At 37.8% G+C, this 22,352-nt stretch overlaps 1 protein-coding gene across 3 annotated transcripts in view; it reads left to right on the top strand.

Annotated features, from left to right (window-relative positions):
• The first annotated feature begins 202 nt into the window (after positions 1-202).
• The window catches only part of LOC135075129 (protein alan shepard), a 93,102-nt gene continuing 70,952 nt past the window's right edge, over positions 203-22,352 (top strand). For all 3 annotated transcript variants that reach the window (XM_063969476.1, XM_063969477.1, XM_063969475.1), the window contains exon 1: positions 203-467. The gene's annotated coding sequence lies outside the window, so the exon portion shown is untranslated. The remainder of the gene's footprint in view (positions 468-22,352) is intronic.

Here is a 22,352-nt window from a genome sequence, read left to right as displayed (position 1 = left end):
TACCTTAGCCCTTCATGAATATTTATCGGACGAGGTGCCGCGGACCGGAGTTTCGCGGGCCGTACTCGGGCGGGGCTGCACCCTAATGCAATGATTCATATTATTCGGTTTGCGGGCGAGTTGAACGTCTTCCATTATTGTCATTCATCGGAGGAAGTGGGCGGCGAGGGGCGGCGCGGGTGCCGGCGGCGGCCCCCCGCGCTTCAGTCGCTCGCCGACACTCTCGCCGCCAGCACGCGAGAGCCGCGATGCACGTTGTCTACGCTTGACGCATTCAGTCGCGTTCCGTGTGTGTGTGCCATCGGTGATCCGAGACCGGAGCTCATTCGAGTCGCGTGCAGTGCCGCCGAAGCGAGTGCATCCCGGATCTTACGGCCGGAGCCGGAGCAGCCAGCGCCAGCAGCCGGTGCTCGTTGCCCAGCGCCGCTCAGCTGACTGCCAGCGCCTGCAGCCTACGATAGCGCACGGTGAGTGCGGCGATCACTGCATGCACGCTCGACATCACTTTACGTGTCTATTTCGAGTCGCTCGCGAAACGGCTCCCGATGGATCGCATGCACGCGCCTCGTAGATCACCATCGAGACGGCTGCCAAAGGTTGACGATTTCGCCGGGAATTGCGTCGATTTTTCATGTGTCGTCGCCGGCTGTGTTGATAAACAGTGTCGGTTTACTGCGAAGATGAGTTGCGCCAACATGGGTGGAAAATGTTATGCTTCGGAAAGGCATGAGCGTGCATTGGATTTAATCAAAACATTGTTGAGTTCGTGATAGTGCGGCGCGTTGCGATGCGGTGCGATAAGCACGCCAGTGTCACGCGACGTCGTTTGGCAGCGTCACCGCGCCAGCTGATCCCGCGCCGCACTCTTGCGCAAAGGCTCGTAGCACACCGCCCGCCCTCGTACGCCTCTACTTTAATGAATTTTGCATTATTTCCACTACTTAGTTTGCTGTTTTACATAAACGTGGGCGGAAACTTTGGCAAATCCATTTTTTCGTCTGGCATATTAAGTTACTCGCTTTATCTAAATGTAGGCATTATTTTGCTGGGTATTGATATTAAAATAATGAACACTCGTATATCTATTTGCTCACCTATTGTTAGTGTGAGTCGCCCACACACAAGCCTGAGAATGTTATCTCTTATCAATCTGCTCTTGCGAAGGTCGCGCTGATAAGCGGACTCCGATACCTGTTGTGCTGGTATCGGTGTAAAAAACTGGGGAAAGCTTTCTCTATTTTCAATTACAAATCAGTACGATTATTTTCGTATATTCTGATATTATAATGTTACGCTCACTACACTAATCAATATCCACACCACACCAAAATAATAAAAAAATAATGACTTAAGTGTAAAGAAAAACTAAAAATCATATTATGGGCATAAAACACGAGTTGCTTATATGAATAGGTAGATAGATATAAACTGTAACTAAATATAGCACTTTCTACTTGTTAAATATATCATTCAAGTTTCATATAAATAAAATTAGCACTAATTAATGAGGAAAAGTAAATAAACCTTCACTTTTCCTTAGATACATAATTTATGAGCTAAAGTGTTATTTAAAGGCTCAAGTAAAAATACATTCAAACGATTCTAAAATCGAGGCATTTACCTAACTCTACATTATTTTATTCATGATTTTAGAAAAATAAATTGTGAAAATGAAAATCGGTCCTTATAATAAGTTATTATCTAGTTTTTCTAAAAATACACTTGTTTCTATTTTACAATATTAGAGTTTATTCAGATATTAATAGAGTCCAATTGTTGATTTACTACTGAAGTTGAAATTCAATAATAGAAAAGAAAACCTATTATCTTCATATTTTATCAGTTGTATAATATAATTATTCCAACTAATTTGCTTATCACTTAACAACAGTCATTGTTCCGTGAGTTTCGTCAAAATTATCAGCAGAATGTTATCCTTAACAGCAAATAACATGACAGATAATAATTGTGTCTGCATCGGCCCTTGCTCATTTAAATGTAAAATAAAACTTTTCCTGCAGCGAGCGATAATGACAGGCATGTTAATTTATGTAACAAATGACGATAACCGAATACCAGGCCCTGATAAATGATACATGTCTCCCAACATAGATAACAGTGGAAAAATGGGCAAATCGCTCGCTAATGGGTCACTGCTGTGTAACAGCGAAGAATGCACGGCCGCATTAAGGGCAAATAGACTACCGTATCTTCGGCACAAAAGAGTATTGACATAGCGAGATAAGCGTATCAGAGTGTACACTAATGTAGGTATCAGCGACTGGTTTACACTCATTGTTCCGTTATCAGGTACGGTTAGCGCATTATGTGCCGATAAGCAAACAAAATGCCCTCTCTTGCGGTCGCAGACATCGTCCCTCGTACGACGACATCTCGACTCCTTTATTTTTAACAAGTAGCATAAAGGATGTTTTATGCATGACGCATTGCGCAGAGGTTTGCACTTGGCCTTAAATTGAGATACAATGTAACGCAATCCCCAACATTGTTGGAGAATTGCTTTCCAGTCTCCGCGCTGAGAGATTACATGAATTACAGAAATTCCTCAATGATTGTACTGGCGAAGGCAAACGTGCTTAAAACAATCTTTAAATCGTTAACTTTAAGTTGGCAGCAAAAAACTCAAATCTAATTAAATATTCGGACGGTTCGTGTTTATTTAAGAATTTAAAACCTAACTTTTTATGCAGTTTCTGAAAACACCGTTTTTTTGTGACAACTTCCCAGAATCATTTATCTGTACACCCCTTCAATTTCATATCGCCATCTGTCAAAACGCCATGTGGCGCTACAAAAAAGGCGTAAACGCAGTTAAGTGTTGGGCTCAGCGATACCGTGTTTCGCGACTCGGGCGACTGAGTGGCGCGTCGCGTTCGTTCACTTCGATGCTATATTTAGTGGGAGCGGGCTGCAGGCGGAATGCAGTTCGTCGAGCGCCTGACCTACCGTAACAGCGCTGTCACAGATTCGGCCACAGCCTCTCGCCGAGCCACTGGCTCTCATACGAGGATGCCCGCACGCACTCGCACCGCCGTCGCCGCATACCGCCCGCTCAGTTCCGGCACTGTGAGATCCGCAAGCATTGCTGAGATTAAGGGCATTCGGACAAGATTTGCGGCCATTTTTAACTGCTAACTAATAACACTAACCATAAAACTCTACCTGAATACAATACTTACTCGATATTTTATAAATTTCAAAAATTTGGTTTTGAAATTGAGCCTTTCGAAATCGAATCCGGGAGCGCATGCAGTGTAAAAAACCATGCCATCAAAATATTTTTTCGCTTGGACGATTGATAGGTGACAGCTGACGCGACATTATGCTAGCATAAATCGCTCAACGTCCTCGTAGATTGGTAGTCGCCAGCTTATATTCATACCGGTGCGTCGTCCGGGCCGGCCGCTGAAATTCGTCTGAAATTAATAAATCAAATTCCCTCCCCTGTACGAGAGCAAATCCGATAAAGCCTGATAGTGCAAATGGTGTTCGGTCGCGAAATTCTATTAGCCAAATTGGGTGGCAGATTTTCCGGTAATAGGTGTCCACGTTATTCCATTGTAAGCTCCGCGATGAAGGAAAACAAGAATTTTCCCGTAACTTTTTATAGCACAATGAGCCACGAATAATATCAAGATAAAAAATATAAGTTTGATTTATACCCCTATCCAGAATACCTATGAGAATATAGATTGTGATTCCAGATAAAGCCGGCTTTTCCTATGTAAAATATTCGCGCAGTACAAATAAAAGGAGCTTTTATCAAAATTCCGGAAAGCCCAGTAAAATACCATATCATCGTTTCCCCACGCCTCTGAGACTTCGAGCGGCCTGACATTAGCATAATATATTAGTCTATGGCACGGTATAGTACTATAAAGTATATCACTACAAGTACAGCCCTGAATAGGTGCTGAATATTATGTATTTAGTCTGGGAGTAGGGTTGCCAACCCTTCTATTGATTTAGCACCATGTCTGCAATAAAAATGACTTTACAAAGAGCTCTACCTATCCATTATTTCGAATTGTATCGTTATTTTATATTAAAACGGGTTCAATGCCTTTTGAAGCATGTGTCTGTGAATGACCTGTCAAGGAACTTTGCAGATTGCACGTAGTAATTTACTTTATTGCTATTGAGATGGCATAAAGAATTATATTGATGGCGAGAGCATTCAAAGTAAACAAAATACAAACAAAGGCACACAAGAAAAAGTATTAAAGCTCAAAAAGTTGTATTTCTTCTTGTATCTAAAACGTTATGCGTCATAGTATCCGGCCATTGTGAAGCCTAGAGCCTAGCTCTGAGTATTGAAAATTTTTATCGAACAAATATCGGATGTGATCAAAAAGCAGCTGCCAAACTACAGAGCAATAAAGAAAAATAGGAGGTATCCATCATTTCTAAAATATTGCGTAAACATCTTGACTTCTTTATTTATGTACAGAAGAACGTTAGGGCTAGTCTTTATTTGTAATGTGCCTAGTCAGTCGCACATTCTGTCTGCAGGGTGGCAACTTACTGGCCGAGGGGGTCGGCTCCGCGGCGCCGTCGCCGGCTAGGTCAGACGGCACCGCAGATTGATCGGAGCACCAACACATAAACGTCTCATTTCATCTGCCATGACGCAACTAGGCTGTAAGGCTTCTCTCATTATAACAATGACAGGCCGCGGAAAGTTATACAATCTTATTAAGGCTAGCGAGCGAGCGGAAAATCTTTGAGTTTGTCTTTAAGATTTTTTGAGCTTAAATCACGATTTGTGAAACTAGATTCAAAGTTCTTGAAAATTGAATTCTGAGTGTTGTTTCAGAATAAGCGGGTTTAATTGTGTATTTTTGAAAATTGAAATATAACCTACTACGGAAAATTGAAATATAAAGTTGAATATTGATATTGTTTATATTCTCAAGACGTAAGCCCTCTAATCTAATTAAGCAGCTTTGGCGAAACCCTGTGTAATTGCTAAAGGATTAGTGCTAGGTCTAGACATTCTAAATATTCATTCATTGGCTTTTCAAATATCCACATGATACTATACATAACAAAACCGCGAAAGGAACCTTTATATTTTGGGTTAGAGATAGGCATCCGTAATAGCGGGTCAGGGATTAGGAATTTGCGTACGCTTTTGATATGGATTTCGTTAACTAATTACCTACCTAGCAAAGGTTTACTATTTCCAAATGATGTTTTCACTAGCTTAATTTCTTTGATCGTCACACGTTTAGTGTGTTTGCAATAAGTTTCGTTCATTATCTTTACAAATACGAACCTTCAAAAAAGCTAATATAAATAAGAAATCTTTCTTAGTCCATTGGTAGCCATTTAGACGCGTACGAAGTCGCGGGCACAACTTGTTACTAATAAATGTCAACACAAATGAAAAAACTTTGTTATACTTTTAATAATCCTTAGTTAGAGAATTTAATAATCTTCACGTAATGGCCAATAAATTACCTGCTTTCGTGTTACCATGTAATGTAGACATTTTTAACGCTAAAAGCCAAAATTAATTTACTTAGGCGGAGCAATACAGTGTGAGTCACGTTAAAGTGTACATATGAAAATAGATGAAACTAGACCTATTTTTATCGACAAAAAAGTGGTCAAAAATTTTTTGAGATTTTTATTTTATTTTTTATAGAATTTTTTTTCTTCCAATTACTTATTGTAAAGAAAACGTAATAACTTTTAAACTGAGCAGTATATCCTGATAAAATAAAAACAGTAATAATGCTAAATAACAGGCGATACTAAAAAAATACATACAATACACAAAAAATGCCATCAAATAATAAAAAATGATACGAATTTTAAGCAGATTTTTTTCAAAAAGTTTCATTTTTTATTACTTGTTGGCATTTTTTGTGTATTGTATGTATTTTTTTAGTATCGCCTGTTATTTAGCATTATTACTGTTTTTATTTTATCAGGATATACCGCTTAGTTTAAAAGTTATTACGTTTTCTTTACAATAAGTAATTGGAAGAAAAAAATTCTATAAAAAATTTAAAAAAAAACTCAAAAATTTTTTGACCTCTTTTTTGTCGATAAAAATAGGTCTAGTTTCATCTATTTTCATATGTACACTTTAACGTGACTCACACTGTATAAACAGGTTTTAAAAGTATGTGTTTCTGTCTTTCTCTACGTGACGCAAGTAGGCATTTTAATAAAACAAATGCAGAAGCACTTTAAATGACAAACATTGCCTCTGTATTTGTAATAAAAGTATAAATACTTTTCGTGAACACGTTTTGTTTTCACTTTCAGTGCAATGAAGAATAAATAAAATGAAAATTTGCTGATATTCAGCGCAAAGTAGATATATTATTATTTATTTCTTCTTTTTATTGTTTGCCTTTTTGAATTGTGTACGTACAGTCAAATAAAATTACTTAAATGATTTTTTTACTTGATAATAAAGGAGGCTTGCTGAAAAAAAATCTTTAAAAATTTCAAACCCGCAACAAATTCGTCTTGCTTGAGTATATTCGCACGAGTACGACTCCAAATAAGTAACTTACAAAGTCAATAAAATAGGCAGACTTTGTAAACTCAATAAGAAGTTTCAATCAAGAACGTCTGCAAGTGGAATCGGTAGAAAGGTTGACGTAATGAACACGTAAGTTTTCACTGCTATCGTAGATATTTGTTGCAGCTCGAGATAAGGCGAGGTGCTCGAGGGCGTCCCAGATAAGAAGTTCTGTAATAGTTACTAAGCCGCTATGTTTCCAAGAAACGAGAGTATTCGAGAGCTATTCGACTTTTCTAGTATTGTTCGTACGTATCAACTTGGAACTTTAAGTAATCCTCGAGGTTTATCCTTAAGTCTTATTTCTGTTGAATGGGAAATTCTAAGGGAATATGGGATTAGTTTGCCGAATGATCAACGTCGTTAGTAATTCGTTTCAATATTGCTCCTTCTGTGTGGGTTGTAGCAACTAAGGCCACTTTTGAGTAATGGTTTAATGTGCAGAAGCAACGTGATTTTAAAATACCTAGGTATTTATAGTTTAGATAATGTCACTAACAACCGCGTTACATTAATGTGTTCTCTGTCTTCTTCCTCGAACCCTCACTGATGAGGATCGCGACCAAATAATTATGTATAGTGTTCCTCCACAGACTGCGGTCATAAGCTGTGTTAGAAATTAGGAATTTCTATATCAATTTTATTTAGGTTAGTAATACAATGTCGTGCATTAAATTGTATCTTAAGACGTTATCAAGATATCATTTATGTTTCTGTGTTATCTGATAAGACTTTTTATGTATTATAATACATTAGCTCCTTTATTGAGTTCAAAGTTAATAGGCACAAAATACAGGAGTTCATGGAGTTACACGGAATTGCTAATGCAATTTGGGAGGAGGAGAGGTCGGGGCACGAAGCCCGCCTTTGGAAATTATATCAAGTCCTCTTACTTCATACACTGTAAGTTATACTAGTATAATGTTACACAACTTTGATGCTAGGAAATAATTTGCACAACTCCAGACTCCAGCCATACCTACTAGTAGTAGCATTTAAGGCTCTACATTTCTGTGCTTACTCTCTAAACGTGCCAACCTATTTCTATTTCTTCTAATTTGCTTATTATATCTAAAAAAATTTTTTTTTAAAGATCTTCAGGTATGCAAAAAATACAGTTTGTTCGATACCTACTACAAAAACTGTCCCTTAACTTTGCCCGTCGTTCATACACACAATGGCTGTAACACTTGCACTTGCTATTATATAATTTAGGGCCGTATCTTCGGTCCTCCGTCACGCGTCTGATAACATTGTACTCGCGGCTCTGTCATATTGTGACAATTCTGTTACCTAACTCAAGATACGATAGGATCGCGGTTACACGCATAATTGTTGTTTTCGCTTTTCATTTGTCTTATGCTGGAAGCTTCTTTTAGATAAAATCTATTTATTTATTTTTTTGCAAAGACGTAAAATGTGTTAAGCCTACAAAAAGTATTTGATAAGGATGTTCTATGTAAAATTGAATGATGTTTATTATTATCATCGTTGTAGTAATAGGAACTTTCCTTGTTGTTCTCAAAATTATTTAAATTATGTATGTGCGTGCATGTGTTGATGACTACAAGGAAAATCAATTTTAATCCTTATTTGTTTTTTATGCTTCATATAGCAATATTAAACCAGTATAAATCATATCGCAGAACTCAAAACCTAACACCCCTTCGACTGTTCGTAAATCAAACCAATACGTTTCAAGGAAGTAATTTTAAAAGTTCCTGTAACAATTTCTCGTTTAAAACAAAGTTCAGCGATTTCTGTCGCAACGATCGGAGGACTATTTTATAACGAAGGACTAAGTTCGAATTGGCAAGCTTTTTCTGTTGATAACTCCAGTAAAGCCTCCCCTTTTATCTATTTCAAATCGTGATAAAAGAGGCGGGTAAGAAAGTTTTGAAAAAAAAAATGAATTGAACGTCGAATAGCTTTTACAGGCTAAAAATACTGTATACCTTAGCTCATTAGCCAATGTGTAGATGCTAGAGAAAGGAATAAAAATAGAAGACTGTGAGAAGCGGGCATCTGCCGGCGTCTAGTTTCTTGCTCCTCACATTTTGCCCCAACATCCCGGGAACTCTTTTCAGGAAAGTAGAGGCGGGTGGGGTAATAGCGCTCGGCGATGTCTCCGATAATTGGGACCCATTAGCGGGGCCCTGCAGGTGCCAGCCTTTTTTTTTTTTTTTTTTTTTTTTTTTTTATGCATAACAAGGCAGGTATTTGACCACAATCGCACCTTCAAATTATTTAGAAGCCTCTAAAACCTTCGCCGAAACAACTCTACGGTATGTCTGGGCTCTCTAACCGTCTGACAGAGGTCGGAAACAAACTAATGTAACGTAGGTTTTTATTTACACAACTACGAAAAGCGTTTACGTAGCGTGTAGCAGTAGTTTTATAATTTTTTTGAAATTTGAAAATTATGTTAGTGCGTGTCTGGACCGATTTGTGTTAACTAGCTGTCCGGATTCGTGTTTCCTAATCATAAAAAAAATCATATTTATTATTGTTTAAAAAATTTAACAATAGCCATATTTGCGGTGGAAATCGTGCGCGAGGAAAAGTCGATAAAAAAAACAAACAAAAGACGAACGGTGTTCATAAAAAGATTCTCCGCGGCCAGTGCGCCGGTCGAAGTAGGCCGCAACATATTAATAACTAGCGTTTAGCCCGCGGCTTCGTTTACATGTTTTTCGGTTTATCAAAGAAATACTACCCAGTACGAGAAAATAGCGTGTCAAGCATAGAATAGCAAAGTTATAAACATTCAGTTTATACTTTTAATGATGACATCTTCATACCTTTTTTCACTTGTTTTTGTTTTAATTAAAAAAAAACAAATTCAAACAAAAACACTAATCATCGAAACGGTTGTCGAACATGTTATTGAGTGTGGATTTAATATCCTGAATTTATAATAAGTGTATTTACCTAAACAAAACGTGTTTACAGTTAGTACAAATAAATTGAATAAAGATTAGGTAACTTTTTTACATTTGCTTTGATTTGAACGAGCTATTGTATCTAATATTTTTATAATGGCTACATATAATAAAGGTTAAAACATGTTTCAACCCCTATAGTCATTCCTCACTAGACAGCTACAGGTAGAAACTGAGCAAGATATTTATCTCACCAAGTTAAACCGAAAAATTACTTGTTGTCCTCATACACGTAGTACCTACATTTCAAAAAGTAAACGCTGTTCACAGGAACATTATCTGTCATTTCATTGTCCTATACATAATGCATAAAAGAGGAAAGTACGTGACTTTATAATTAAATCCACTATCAATATTCTTCGGCGCCGGCAGCTAATAAAACTTTATTAATAAGCATAATTTATTCATTTGTTTCAGGTATGTCAACTCAATTTATAAGACTTAATAGTTGGTAAGTCAAATATTGTAATTTATACATAACCGAGCATGAAAATTCATTATCGATACTTTTACACGATTATTTCAGGCCGACCGCGGCCATGTTGAATATGTAATCTCGGCCTTCGATGGGGATTAAGAAGAAATTAATGTTGAAGAGCCGAAACCAATCATATCGTAAAGTCGTTTAGAAAATCCGTCAACTGTTTTCTATTATGGTGGTCAGACAATGCGATAATCTATCCACCCGGGTGCCCAACACGGAATCTTCAATTAAATCAAGGGTCCATAACCTCGCCCGCATACCCCGGGGCCAATCACGGCTAGCTTAGGGACGGATGGTGTCCACCATACAGTCTGCTGTGAAAACAAACACTTTGTTGCTCTTAATACAGTCACAATAAGGTTTCAAATCCCGCTGAAACTTCGGCGGTTGTACAGCCTAAACGAATTTGACCGTTCACACATGCATATGCAGTCTCGTGGGCTTCTGATTGCTTTTCTAGTATGCAGTTTCATTAACACGCCCGGTGGTTGCGTATAAAGGATTCTGGTGCTAAAGTGTTAAACGTCAGTACACATTTGAATTGTTCTAGCGCGTATCACTTGCTCGGTTTTAATTATCACTGCGCAAACCACCATACGTAGATCAAAGAACATGAGTAATATTATCAGTCTTTTTTATGTTCGTCAAATTAATCAAACGTTAATTCTAAGTGTGCGGAGAGTCTGATGATGCGGGCAATTATTCCTAGATAAATTGAGCAGATTATTCAAAGAACTCGTACCTATTAGTTATTATGAGTACAATTCGTCACTTGGGTTCGATTAAGCGAACATTGTATTCTTTTATATTACAATAACGTCACAGTCCTGGGCGTCAGACTTTATGAAGCACCATAACCTCCGCGATGAGAGGGTCCTAAAGGAGAGATGGACAAAACCACTGAACTGAACATTTTATTGAACCACCATTCAATAAATAACAATGTCAAAATGATGTCTTCACACATTCTTGATTGTCGGTAATGTAACTGTTTTTAAACTATACGTATTAATGTCATAAATATACCGAATCAAATTAAAAATCGCAAAAGAGATTTATAGTAAGCGATTATTTTCTACATCATTGCTCGCTTTACTCTTACTAGGGACGCTTGAGCGCACGCCGTTAGGTACCCAAAATAATATTAATAACTCCGTTAACGTAATCCTTTTATCGAAAATATTAATGCTACGATGGTAACAGCAATACATTAGAATAGTAAAATGATATGCCTAGTGAGCATCCAATAACTTCACATCTGAATTCATATTTGTATTTGTAAATGTAATATTTTGTTGTAGAAAGAACTCTACTATGAAAATACTATTAAAAGTTCCTAAGCTCGTGTTTAAATAAACAAACATAAATTCGTAACTTTGTTTTTGACACACGCTCACACGCAAAAATTTCAATTCCCCTGATTGAAATAAAAGGAAAATATTTTGCAATGGGTTTTTCCGCAGTAATCGGCTATCATATATCAGTAGGGTCGCCGATCGGCTGCTCAGTAAATATTTGTGCCGTAGGATCGGCGGGCTGCGGTCAGCAAATACGATACTGACGCCGGCTTAGGCTGTATCCACATCCGCGATGATCTTTAGATAGATAGGTATGCTTGTAGAGACGATCGCCACAACAAACTATAAAGTTTTGTTGCAAAATCATTGCTTAGTTGCGTGTAATCTCCACATGGTTCTATGTAACACTACATAAGGTAGGTGCTCCAAAAGTAGCTACCTACGGACTGGAATTCGCTGCCTGCTGCTGTCTTTTCCGTACACTATGATCTGGGCCTTTTCAAGGCGAGAGTGAATAGGCACTTACAGTGCAGGTATATCTCACCCTAAACATCTCACTTAACATCAGGTGCGATTGTTCTGCATAAAAAATAATTACTGGTTCTGTCAATCGTGACCAAATAGGAATTTTTGCGAACTAAATCTGTCTAATATTTGATGCAGTAGGTGATACCAAACTGGTACGGTGTTTTGTCCCTTCCAAAGCATTAAAGAGCCATCGAGTAAACCAAGTAATTTTGAAAAGTGCTGTCACAAATTGCTTCAGAATTTTCACGCTGTGAACGCAGCCTTATTGTGCACTTATTTCGCGCACGTATAGCATCTCAGTGGGTATTGTTGCTGTAGTGTTATTGGTATTATTCACTGGTTAATAATAGCGCCGCCGCAACTGAGAGAACGGTCACGTAATGCAATGCGACTGAGTTGATAACGTCATGGTGACCGAACCATTATGACTACGACCGATAGCAAACTAAAACCAAGAAATATTACTAAATGATACCAAAATATTTACCAGAAATAATTTGAGAGGTCTCAACAATCAAAAGAAACAACCGAAATTCCAGGAAAAACTTGCCCCTCCAATAAATCAACTGACCGCTAATAAGTTTCGTCTGAATCGAGTTAAATGTAACAAACTCTGATAGAACACAAAAAGTGACTTTGTAAGCCTATACCGGGAAACGCTAGTTTGTTGACATATTGTTGCGGAAATTGTATGGGTTTTCTTACGTAAAAAATATATTGTTGTAAGAGAGCCAGTGGTTTCAAAGTGAAAAGTGACTTAGGCCCATCGTAGCTGCAGCATGAAATCTAAGATAGCATGTAAGCGATATCTTAAGTAAACGTACAGTAGAAAGTCCGTTAACCTCAAGAAGATAGCTGGCAGTGCTGGAAAAAAAATTAAAAATGTTTTCTGTTTGGTAAGCTCTTATTGTTAAAGCCTTCGTCAAGTAATAGTCAGAAATTTGCTGTAATGTGTGATTGATTATTACACTATTATAACGTACCTGTAGCCAAACTATGTCGGTATCGGACTCCGAATCGAGGACATCGGGAGGTTGATCCCGATCGTCGGCTGGAAAATTGTGGTGAACCCTCTTCTAACACAAGCACATATTAAGCTTAGCTAGAGGAATTACGAGATTATTTAATTTGTGCAGTAGGCACAAATAGCCAAATATTAGTATTAACTGCTTTCAGTGCAACAAATCGATATCATTTATTACAATCACAATAATAGAGTATTTTTGTAAATACTTGTAGCTAATGTTAATGCGTATCTCGGGTTGACTTAAACAATAAAGAACATAAATTGTTTTTAAAATTACCATAACAACTTGTAATAACATAGAACAATTAGTTGTAATTTATAATAAATTAAACGGTTCACGGAGTACAAATTAATTTTTACTAAACAGAAGCAGGCAAGTCATCGCTCCGGAAAAAGTGGCAAAAAGAGTCGCGTGCGACGGGACCTGAAGGAATCCCTCCTCCCCCCACTTTCCCCACTCCTCACCGCATCGTCCCTCACCCATACTTATTAAGAACTTCGCCGTTCGCTATAAATTAAAACTGTCAGCGGATAAGTAAATTGCTAATCCTATTTGTAATGATAACTAAATACAAGGAAAAAACACTAGTTCTTGTAACAACGGCGACGTTTAATTTAAATTTCAGTTTAATTTTCAAACTAAATTAGATTCGATTGCATGTTCCGAAGCAAAAGTAACTTATTGTTATACCTAACTGTACAATCGGCTAAGTTACATACGGCTTATTTGTGAAATGAAAGAGTTTTTAAAATATTTTATGACTTCCTAAAGTACTGACCATATATCAATAGTAAAAACGCATAGACCAGATGATAAATGGACAAATCAGCATTCATAAGAAACAGTTAAAATAGATGCACACAGTAATAGTTGTTGATTATTCAATATCCTCGCTCGGTTACATGATGCAAAATAAATTGTAACAGCGAGTAAATTACAAAAAACTATTTAAATTTCTGCATCATCTCTCAAATGTTTATTCATGGATTTTATGAATCAACAACGCACTTGTTTAGGGCTGCCTCCATTAACAACATAAATGATGAGGACGTGTTTATAATTTAGTATGATTCATAACGTTTATTTACGACTACATTAAATATCACACAGTTTCATTCGTTTTATAGGCTCGGTTTGCGACTTGATTATTCAGATAAGCTATCTGAATGGCTGAAATAAATATCTATATCATCGCTAATCTTGACGACGTTACTATGCACTTTACACACGCTGAGACCTAATATACTGTATTATTTTAACCACATATAGTTGCTAAGCAGCCCTGTCGAGTCAAACGATCCGTGATCGATCCCGCCGAAGGTATGTGCACGCAGCGCGAAAGCTGCGCCCGCGCCTACCGATTGTAAAACGGAATAGCTCCGTCGAAACCGCAATACGCATTCTTGTTGCTACTCGCGTCTACACTTCAACGAAATTCATAGAATACAACTCATTGTAGTTTAGAAACTTGCTCACTGCCAGCTGATTATGTGGTTGCAGTCTGCTAGTCAGGCAATCAAGTAAAATTGAAATGGAGTTAAAATGATTGTAGAGTTATGAAGTCATGTATAAAGAATTTATTAGATAAAAAAAGACACACGACGAAAACCAATATAAGTAACCATTACCTTGTAGAACTTCTTTACAATGTAGAGTGTCTTGTAATAAATGAAAATCTACAAGTAATAAGATTCAAATTTAATAAAGATCAAATAAAACTCTAGATCCCTCAGGCACTAAGGTCGGAGGTGGAAATTGCTCAGTTAGAGCGTAGTGAATTATTAGCATAGCCTTTACGAATTTATTGTGATGCGGTATTTCCTATTACCTATGCGGCTAGGGAAGGAATGCGCGGCGCCCGCCGGTGAATCATGCGCCGATCCTGAGGTCACGTGGCTCTGCGATGCCGTCATTGTTGCAATTCGTCGGAGCCCACCTTAAAACAACCATTCCACCAATATCCCTAACGCAAAAAAAAACAAGAATTTTCAGAATTCATTTCATTAACTTCCATTTCTCCGAGCCTTTAGTATCAAGGAATTTTAATTTGATTTTCGTTCGCTGAAAGCTGAGAAATTAATAATTTCACATTCAGCTCGCTACTCGCAATTTTTTCTACGTTTAAGAATTAAGTCCTTTGATTCATTAATGCTTATCACGTGTAGTGAGCACATTTCACGAAGTCTAAGGAATTGCCTATGAATAAGTAAACGAGCGATCCCACGTAAAACCACCAAAGAATTTTCAGAAGCCGACAGCACGAATATCTGAATCGAACATCCATATTTAATGGTTCCGCCATCAGTCACTGAGCTGTGCGTAAGAGCGTGGAATGAGTGTTAATGTGCACAGAATACGCTGGTCAATTCAAACTCTTACATCTCTTACAGAAACAACTGTCTAAATAACTTATCGGACTTTCTTCTTTACGTCTGTATCAATAGAGGTGTTGATTGCCTGACTAACGCCGAGGCTGATATATCTCGGGGGCGTTTATTGGCGAGAATTGGGCGCATCCCGGTTGTTCGACGAAATCGCTATCCGTCCTACGCGCGCCTATTATCTGATGGGACTCAGTTCGGACAGGGCCAGGTTTGACGTGACACTAATGTAATAACAAATAAAACATCCGCCCGGGCCCTATCGTAACAACCAAAATTTTATCCGACACTTAAATATCGTCATTGAAATGGCCTTGTAAAGCGGTAGCGAAGGTTTTATCGTGATTATTGAGAGGCTTCAGGTGGTATTATGAAGTTGACTCGCAATAAAAGTGTTTATTAATAAAAGCAGGGGTCATATCGGTCGCTATAAAGTGGACAGACGCTGCACCTCGGTCGGCGGCCCGTTAACGACTCATTCATCGCCGGCCATCTGGCCATGTGAACACCGCACTCACACGCTTCCTTGTATAATGCCCTAATTTATTTCCCAGAAGCCGGAGAGTGAAATGGAAGGAGATAACGGCAGTCTTTTTTCTCCATTGTGCCGCTCAATTTGGACTCCATTTCCTTTGAGTGTACTAAAGTGTGTACGTGTTCGCAACTAATCTACGTTACGTACGCAAATTCTGTTAATTAAGTTAATTTGGCTGCTATGCCCGGAGGTGTTGTATCGGACGGTCAGTTTTGACCTAGTTTGTAATTTGGTGTGTCCTCTAGCGTGGTTGCGTTGTGAAAATGATTGTTTGTGGTCCTGGGCGATGAGACGATGCCCACGCGGCGGCGCGCGCTCGCTATTGGCCGATTCAATTGCTCCTTTGTGACACGCCGCCGGCCGACTGTCGCTCCATCACTTCCCTACATTCATTGAAGTTTCTATAAATAGCACTCTCAGGGCACATTCAAATTGATCGATAAACACTAAATAGCTGTTTAATGGATCTCACATGTGCTCGAGATAGGCCCTGGTATTGAATCAAAGTTCTCACTGATTTTAACATCCTACATTCCAGTTTATAGTGATCGTTGTAGGTATGTAATACATAAATATATGCTCGTATTATAAAATTATTAATAATAACAATACAGGGAAGGAAAATTGGGAAAATACAGTACCAAAATAAACGACCCGATAAATCACTAGTCTCGTATATTTGAAATATGATCGTATGTTCAGAATCTGACCTAGCATTTTGATAGTAATAGTAAAATCATAAATTGTTGCAACTGTCATAGCCGTATATTTAGCGTAGATAGCTTGTACTAGGTTTCGGATATTTGGCTCTGACAAATGTAAGTCCCCAGTCGAATTCGATCAGCAACCACAGCTGGAGTTGTACTCAAGTCTATGGGTCTTAAAATTCAATATTTCCAATAGATACATTACATACTGGTAGAATCGTCTACTTACAGTTCAAAGTAGCATGATATCGTAACTCAGAAATAGCAGGCCAACATACTAATTTTAAATCATAACTTCAACAAAGAACCATTTGCAAGATAGCAATAATTGCCTCTATGCACCGCACGCCCCCACTGTCCGCGCAAAGGACTGAAAACTGAATCCCATAATTAAAATGAGACAAAAGAACAATTTCGACAATAGTAACCCTAGACTGAAACGAAAGGTCGAAACAAGAGTAGCAGACAGTGAATAGTCGATGTTACAAAACTAAAAAAGAAACTGCTTGTAACGGGGTTCCATTGTTCCGATGTGTCTAATCAAAAACCAGCAATTGTAGAAACCCCTGCAAATACATTTCAACGAAAAGATTTTTCAATTTTTCCCCCAGTAGTGGATAAAATAATGCTAGGATACCCCGATGTAGATTTAACCGTGTGTAGTCGGTTAAAGCGGCATCTACTACATTGCATGAGTGCAAAGCCAAGCCAGTCTGGTGGTAAGCGATAAATCTGCAGCGTGCGTTCATCCAGCTTCCTATTTATTTGCTGCACAAGTTGCTACTGTATCTTGGCTTGTTCTAGCTTTCTAGTGGATTATGTTAAATAACCTCTCAACTACCGCTTTGTCTTGGTCAAAAGTCAATGAGTCCAAAAGATGAATAACCTCTACACTGCACTAATTATAATTAACTTATTAACTTACACAGTTCCACTTAATCATCTGCGTGTCAAGATGAGTCAACAGTCACCAAAATGCCAGTAATTATTTTTATTGCTCTTCTTATTTTCTTTGCTTGCGTACTAAATATGTAGTAGAGTTTGAAAGTTTTACAAAGCATTGTGCAAACTATACTTTTGCATTTGTAGAATCATTAATCCTATTGATTAACATTTTTATTGCATTTGATTACATATTTCTGCAACGGTTCCGTCCGACGCACACAATCACTGTTACAAATGTTCCAAATTCAGCCAGCTTCCATAACCAGAGCTTAATATAATCGTACATCTCCACCACATCTATTTCTAGTATATGTCGCAGTTCGCAACTACTAACTAGTGTTGGTTAAGGCCGCGTTAATTTAGAAGCGGTATCCGATAGCCGCTTACCGCGCACGGCCCATTTCCGTGAATAATTCAATCGGATGCGCTGTACGGATATATCGGCCCCGACCCCTTCGGGGAATACCCGCTCTGATCAACGCTCAGATTGGTACCCGAACCGAAATAAGCCGGGTGTCATATGTTTTGCGGTTAAGCTTACGGGTGTAACTGACGTCGCTTAAACAGCTCTGGATTCTAAATTTCATATTTTTACTTAATTCAAAAACATACTGTAGAATTAACTTCCTTCTTTTTTTAAGTCGTTTAAAAAGACAGTATTGTAAGTAATGAACGTTATGTTTTTCGCTTTCAAATCTTCATATTTTTACGAACATTACAGTCGCCGTAGTGATTTTATTGATTCCCGCAATGATTTATTGTTTGAATATTGAAATGTTCAATAAAAAATTCAGACGCTTCAATCGATTGTAAATTGGTTGTTGTTATAAAGCATAATCTAAAATCACAGCTGCGTAACAACGTTTGTGACAAGTTAATCGCAACTAATGTTGTCAGCAGGAATAACAAACGCTGTAAACCTATTAGCCATAAAGCAAACCGCCGTCTGATAAATTTGTCTCAAGACACATTTATAAAGATAAATCTTTTCCATCACTTTTAAAGTATTTGAGAGGAGACTCTTGTATAGTGCAGCGACATGTCTTGGAATTCTTGGACTGGAGAATTTGCCGATATCGATATACTTATTCTAAGGTTTTAAAATTAAATTGCACAAAAGCTATCACTTGTATGTATTCTTATTAAACTTCTATACGTATCAAGTGTAACACTTATTTGATAATTATAATTATTCTACAAAATACCACAAGGTAATTGCTATCTATTACCAACATTATTTACAACTTCAGTGTAATTAAGCAGGTATCATTGATTTATTCGTTACGGATTTCGGAAATGCCAGTTCGTAACCGTATTATTAGTTGAATATAGCTGTGCTAGAGTGAGGTGATAATATAAAATCCCTTTCTTATTAAATTAAAATTTTAATGTAATATCATAATCATTGATAGCATATTAGCAGATTATATTGACAACAAAATCGATAAGTATATAAATGCATACATAATCAATAATCATACTTACAAGAATGTGACACACGTGTGACATTTTCAGGAATCTGAAATCTACCTGATTTGCATATCACGATTGATTGAAAAGATGCTATCGTCTACACAATACTGAATTATATTATCGATAGTCGATAAGGCACCTGCATTTCAAGGCGTCACTGGCCCAGCTTTGTAATCGCGGCACAATTTCTTTGAGAGAAGAGTCTGGCGTTATGATCTCAAGAACAATTTCCCGATGGGACAGAGGGTCTCATTTCCTCAGTCGAGCCATGATGTGCCGGTCCAAAATATTATTTTAAGCTTCCGCGAACATCTTTCAACGCACGCTCCAACATTATCTCCATTCAAATTTTCATTTTCGAAATCACTGGGAAATGAGAACGGGTTTGTTTTTTGTTAGCAGTCTTTTGTTTTAGAGTTTTTCTGGTTACGCAACCGCTATTTTTACGATTTTGTGTATCAGTAGATAACTATGTATTTTATGATGTTTGGCAAAGAGAAAATATAGAAATATCATCAATCAAACGTTTATTCTCCTTTGATTATACTTAAACCAATTAATGAAACGTATAAACACAATTTATTCGTAGAAACAGAGTATACATCACATACTCCGCTTGTTTTATCACCATTTTCTGGTTCAAACGTGTGTGAATAAAGTTCAAAATGATCTTGAGATTTATGGCATCACACCGCGCGTGCTCGCATCCGCCGCGGCCAAAACATGAAAGTGCGATTTAGTTCCTGCTCCATTCTTTTATCTTTTATCTCGCGGCTACTTTAAAATGCAAGTCTCGTCTAAAACACGATATGCACTCGGAAGAATTTCATCAAAGACATGTTAGAAATTCAAAATGAGGATGAATTCTGAAATATTTTACCGTTTTCCACAGTGAATGTGAACGTAATCAGCGATTTCCGACTTAATGGACTTGGATCTATCTCTCGAGGCACTTAAACTAATGGAGGAAAATCTATTTTGTCTATTACTTCATCACTATTAGTTAATTAAATATATTTTTCGTGTTCAAAAGCTGAATAGACACAAAATAAAACGCTCCCAGATAATAGAGCTGAAAACTTCGAATTCTTTTCCGTCGGCAACAAAAAGAAAAAGCTGAACGACGAGTATTTCAGCTTATTTCCTTGAAAAAGCGAAGCCAAAGAACGTTTAGTATGTGTCTACACGTATCGTCTGAAGAAAACAATACCGCTATTGATTAAAGTAGGTACGGTACGTGGTTCCATGATTAGTTTCGTACCTAGGTAGGTGTTTAGTTGGTGCTAAAGGAATTCCTCGGTGGGAAATTCTTCCGTAAAGTATATTTATGTAGCCCGCCGGGCGAAACCCGGAAGCGGTTCAATTAAGTCTGGTATTTAAGGTTGCCATCCAGAAGCAAGCACTGATTGTGCCTCCCGACTCCCCACCCGAGGGACTCCCTATCTTACTTTTAATTTTCGAATACAATAAATACTTCCTTGCGGTACGAGCGGTTCTATTAAATGCTTAGGGGCCAGCTGAATCGTTATGAGGCGGTATTACTCTTTTAGCGGAGCGGTTTAGGTTGCAACTGGGTTTTCTCTCAATTGTTTTAATTCACACTTACTTGCAACTGTTGCCGACTCTCGTAATGAATCAATGAGACTTTGAAAGTCTAAGCTACTGGTCGTTGTGATTTAAACGTCATAGAACTTGGTTACATGTAAATAAGTAGGTACATATTTCGACTGAAATCTGGTAAATTGAAAACTTTGGAAAGTTAATTACACTGCGTATAAACAAATTTTATCACGATAGGTATTGTTATTTGGGTGACTTAAGATTTAACTTAAGACAAACATTCAATTTGAAATTAAATCTGAGTATAATATTGATTCAAGTTGTTTGTCATTGAAATTCCTATCTTATATAATTTGTGTGCCGTGATAAATCATAATAATCTACTATAACCTAGCCCAGCTTTATCGTTAGGCCTTTAAATTCCTGATTGCAAAATGTTAATTCGCCAACCTCGCAAATGCCAGGTTAATATCACTTGCTAAGGATATACATATATGCTAGATTTACTTAATGTAAGATAACATTTCTTTAATTCCACTTTGATGAGCAAATAGAATGCGGCATACAATAAAACAATGATTTTATCTTTAACAAAGTAGAGGCGCCATTTTTTAAACAAATTTATTTATTTATTTATTTATACATTCTATGTACCTACTAGGTCAATTTATTTAATAAGTAATGTGATACTTAAATTGTTGCGCAACTACATAACTGTAAATTTTGTAAAACTGCAGATGAAGTTTCATCCAAAGGCTCTATGATATAAATCTTACACATGCCAATTTGATTCCTCGTATCACAAATAAGCCCATTTAGTAAATAAAGCAAACTGCTAAAGAAAGAAACCAAAAACAATCTGAGTAATTACGTTTGCGATCTAGAACGCACTGAAAAAAGTGAAGTTTTTTTTACTACTTAATATCTGCGTCATTACGAGGAGCGACCGCGGCTATCCGCATCATTCACGATGAGTCAGAACTTTCCGTCATTCCAGAAAATGGGATTCCGAAGCTCAATCGATTCGCTGGAGCCTTATTTAAAACGGCTCACATAACTCCGGCTGATGTGAACAATATGAGCATAGCGGCGTCAACTAGTCGTTTGGAGAATTTCATTACAGTGACGTCACTGTCAGTGCTGCACTGCAGATGATATGTGAATATCGAACGAGAGTACTAACTCCATGCAAGTGTCGCTGATGCTATGTGTTTATGTCCATCGCAAGCTTGTATGAAACTTCCGTACTGCTTACACACTCCGAGAGTAGGCTCGTTTTCATCTCCGGTATCGTTTCGCGCCCATTCCTGAACGGACACACTTCAAATAACCGACAGACGGGACGCCACGAGCCGACTTCACGCACCATTAGCTTTACATCATGCGAGCGCTGCTACCGTGGTTGATAATCCCGAAGATTATGAGTTACGAGCCGGGTTACGTGAGCAGATTTACTAACTAATTACCTTTCACACCATATCCCTTGCGGGGGAGAGATTTCTTATCTAAAAATAGCACCGTTATCGACTTTGAAATTTTAACTGATTCTCATTATCCGTCTTTCAGAGTAAACGATGTTGAGTCTTCGAGTTAACCGTCGAACTATAAAATTTGCTAAACGTTCTGAAGTCTGTAAAACTGACTCATTGTGCAAGTAAGTAAGTTTGCACAGCCAGTAAATCTGATTCGATGTGCAGGCCTTTGTTTCGCTTGAAAGAAGCCGCCCTGCCTCCGCTAAATGCGCCATCGCCAGTCGCGAGCATGATTTGTACAAACTCGTTTTACACTATGTTGCAGTGGAGAAAATTATTGAGAATTTACAGACGAAGGCCTTTGGGTGCAAGGCAATGGTAGCGAATATTGTTACTATAAGTAATGGTTTTTAAGTAATATTTTAGCGATGTATATC

The sequence above is a fragment of the Ostrinia nubilalis genome, chromosome 10, assembly GCF_963855985.1.
Source record: "Ostrinia nubilalis chromosome 10, ilOstNubi1.1, whole genome shotgun sequence".
Classification (NCBI taxonomy): domain Eukaryota; kingdom Metazoa; phylum Arthropoda; class Insecta; order Lepidoptera; family Crambidae; genus Ostrinia; species Ostrinia nubilalis.
The sequence above is the reverse complement of the archived record's forward strand: the minus strand, read 5'-3'. Positions and strand labels throughout refer to the sequence as shown.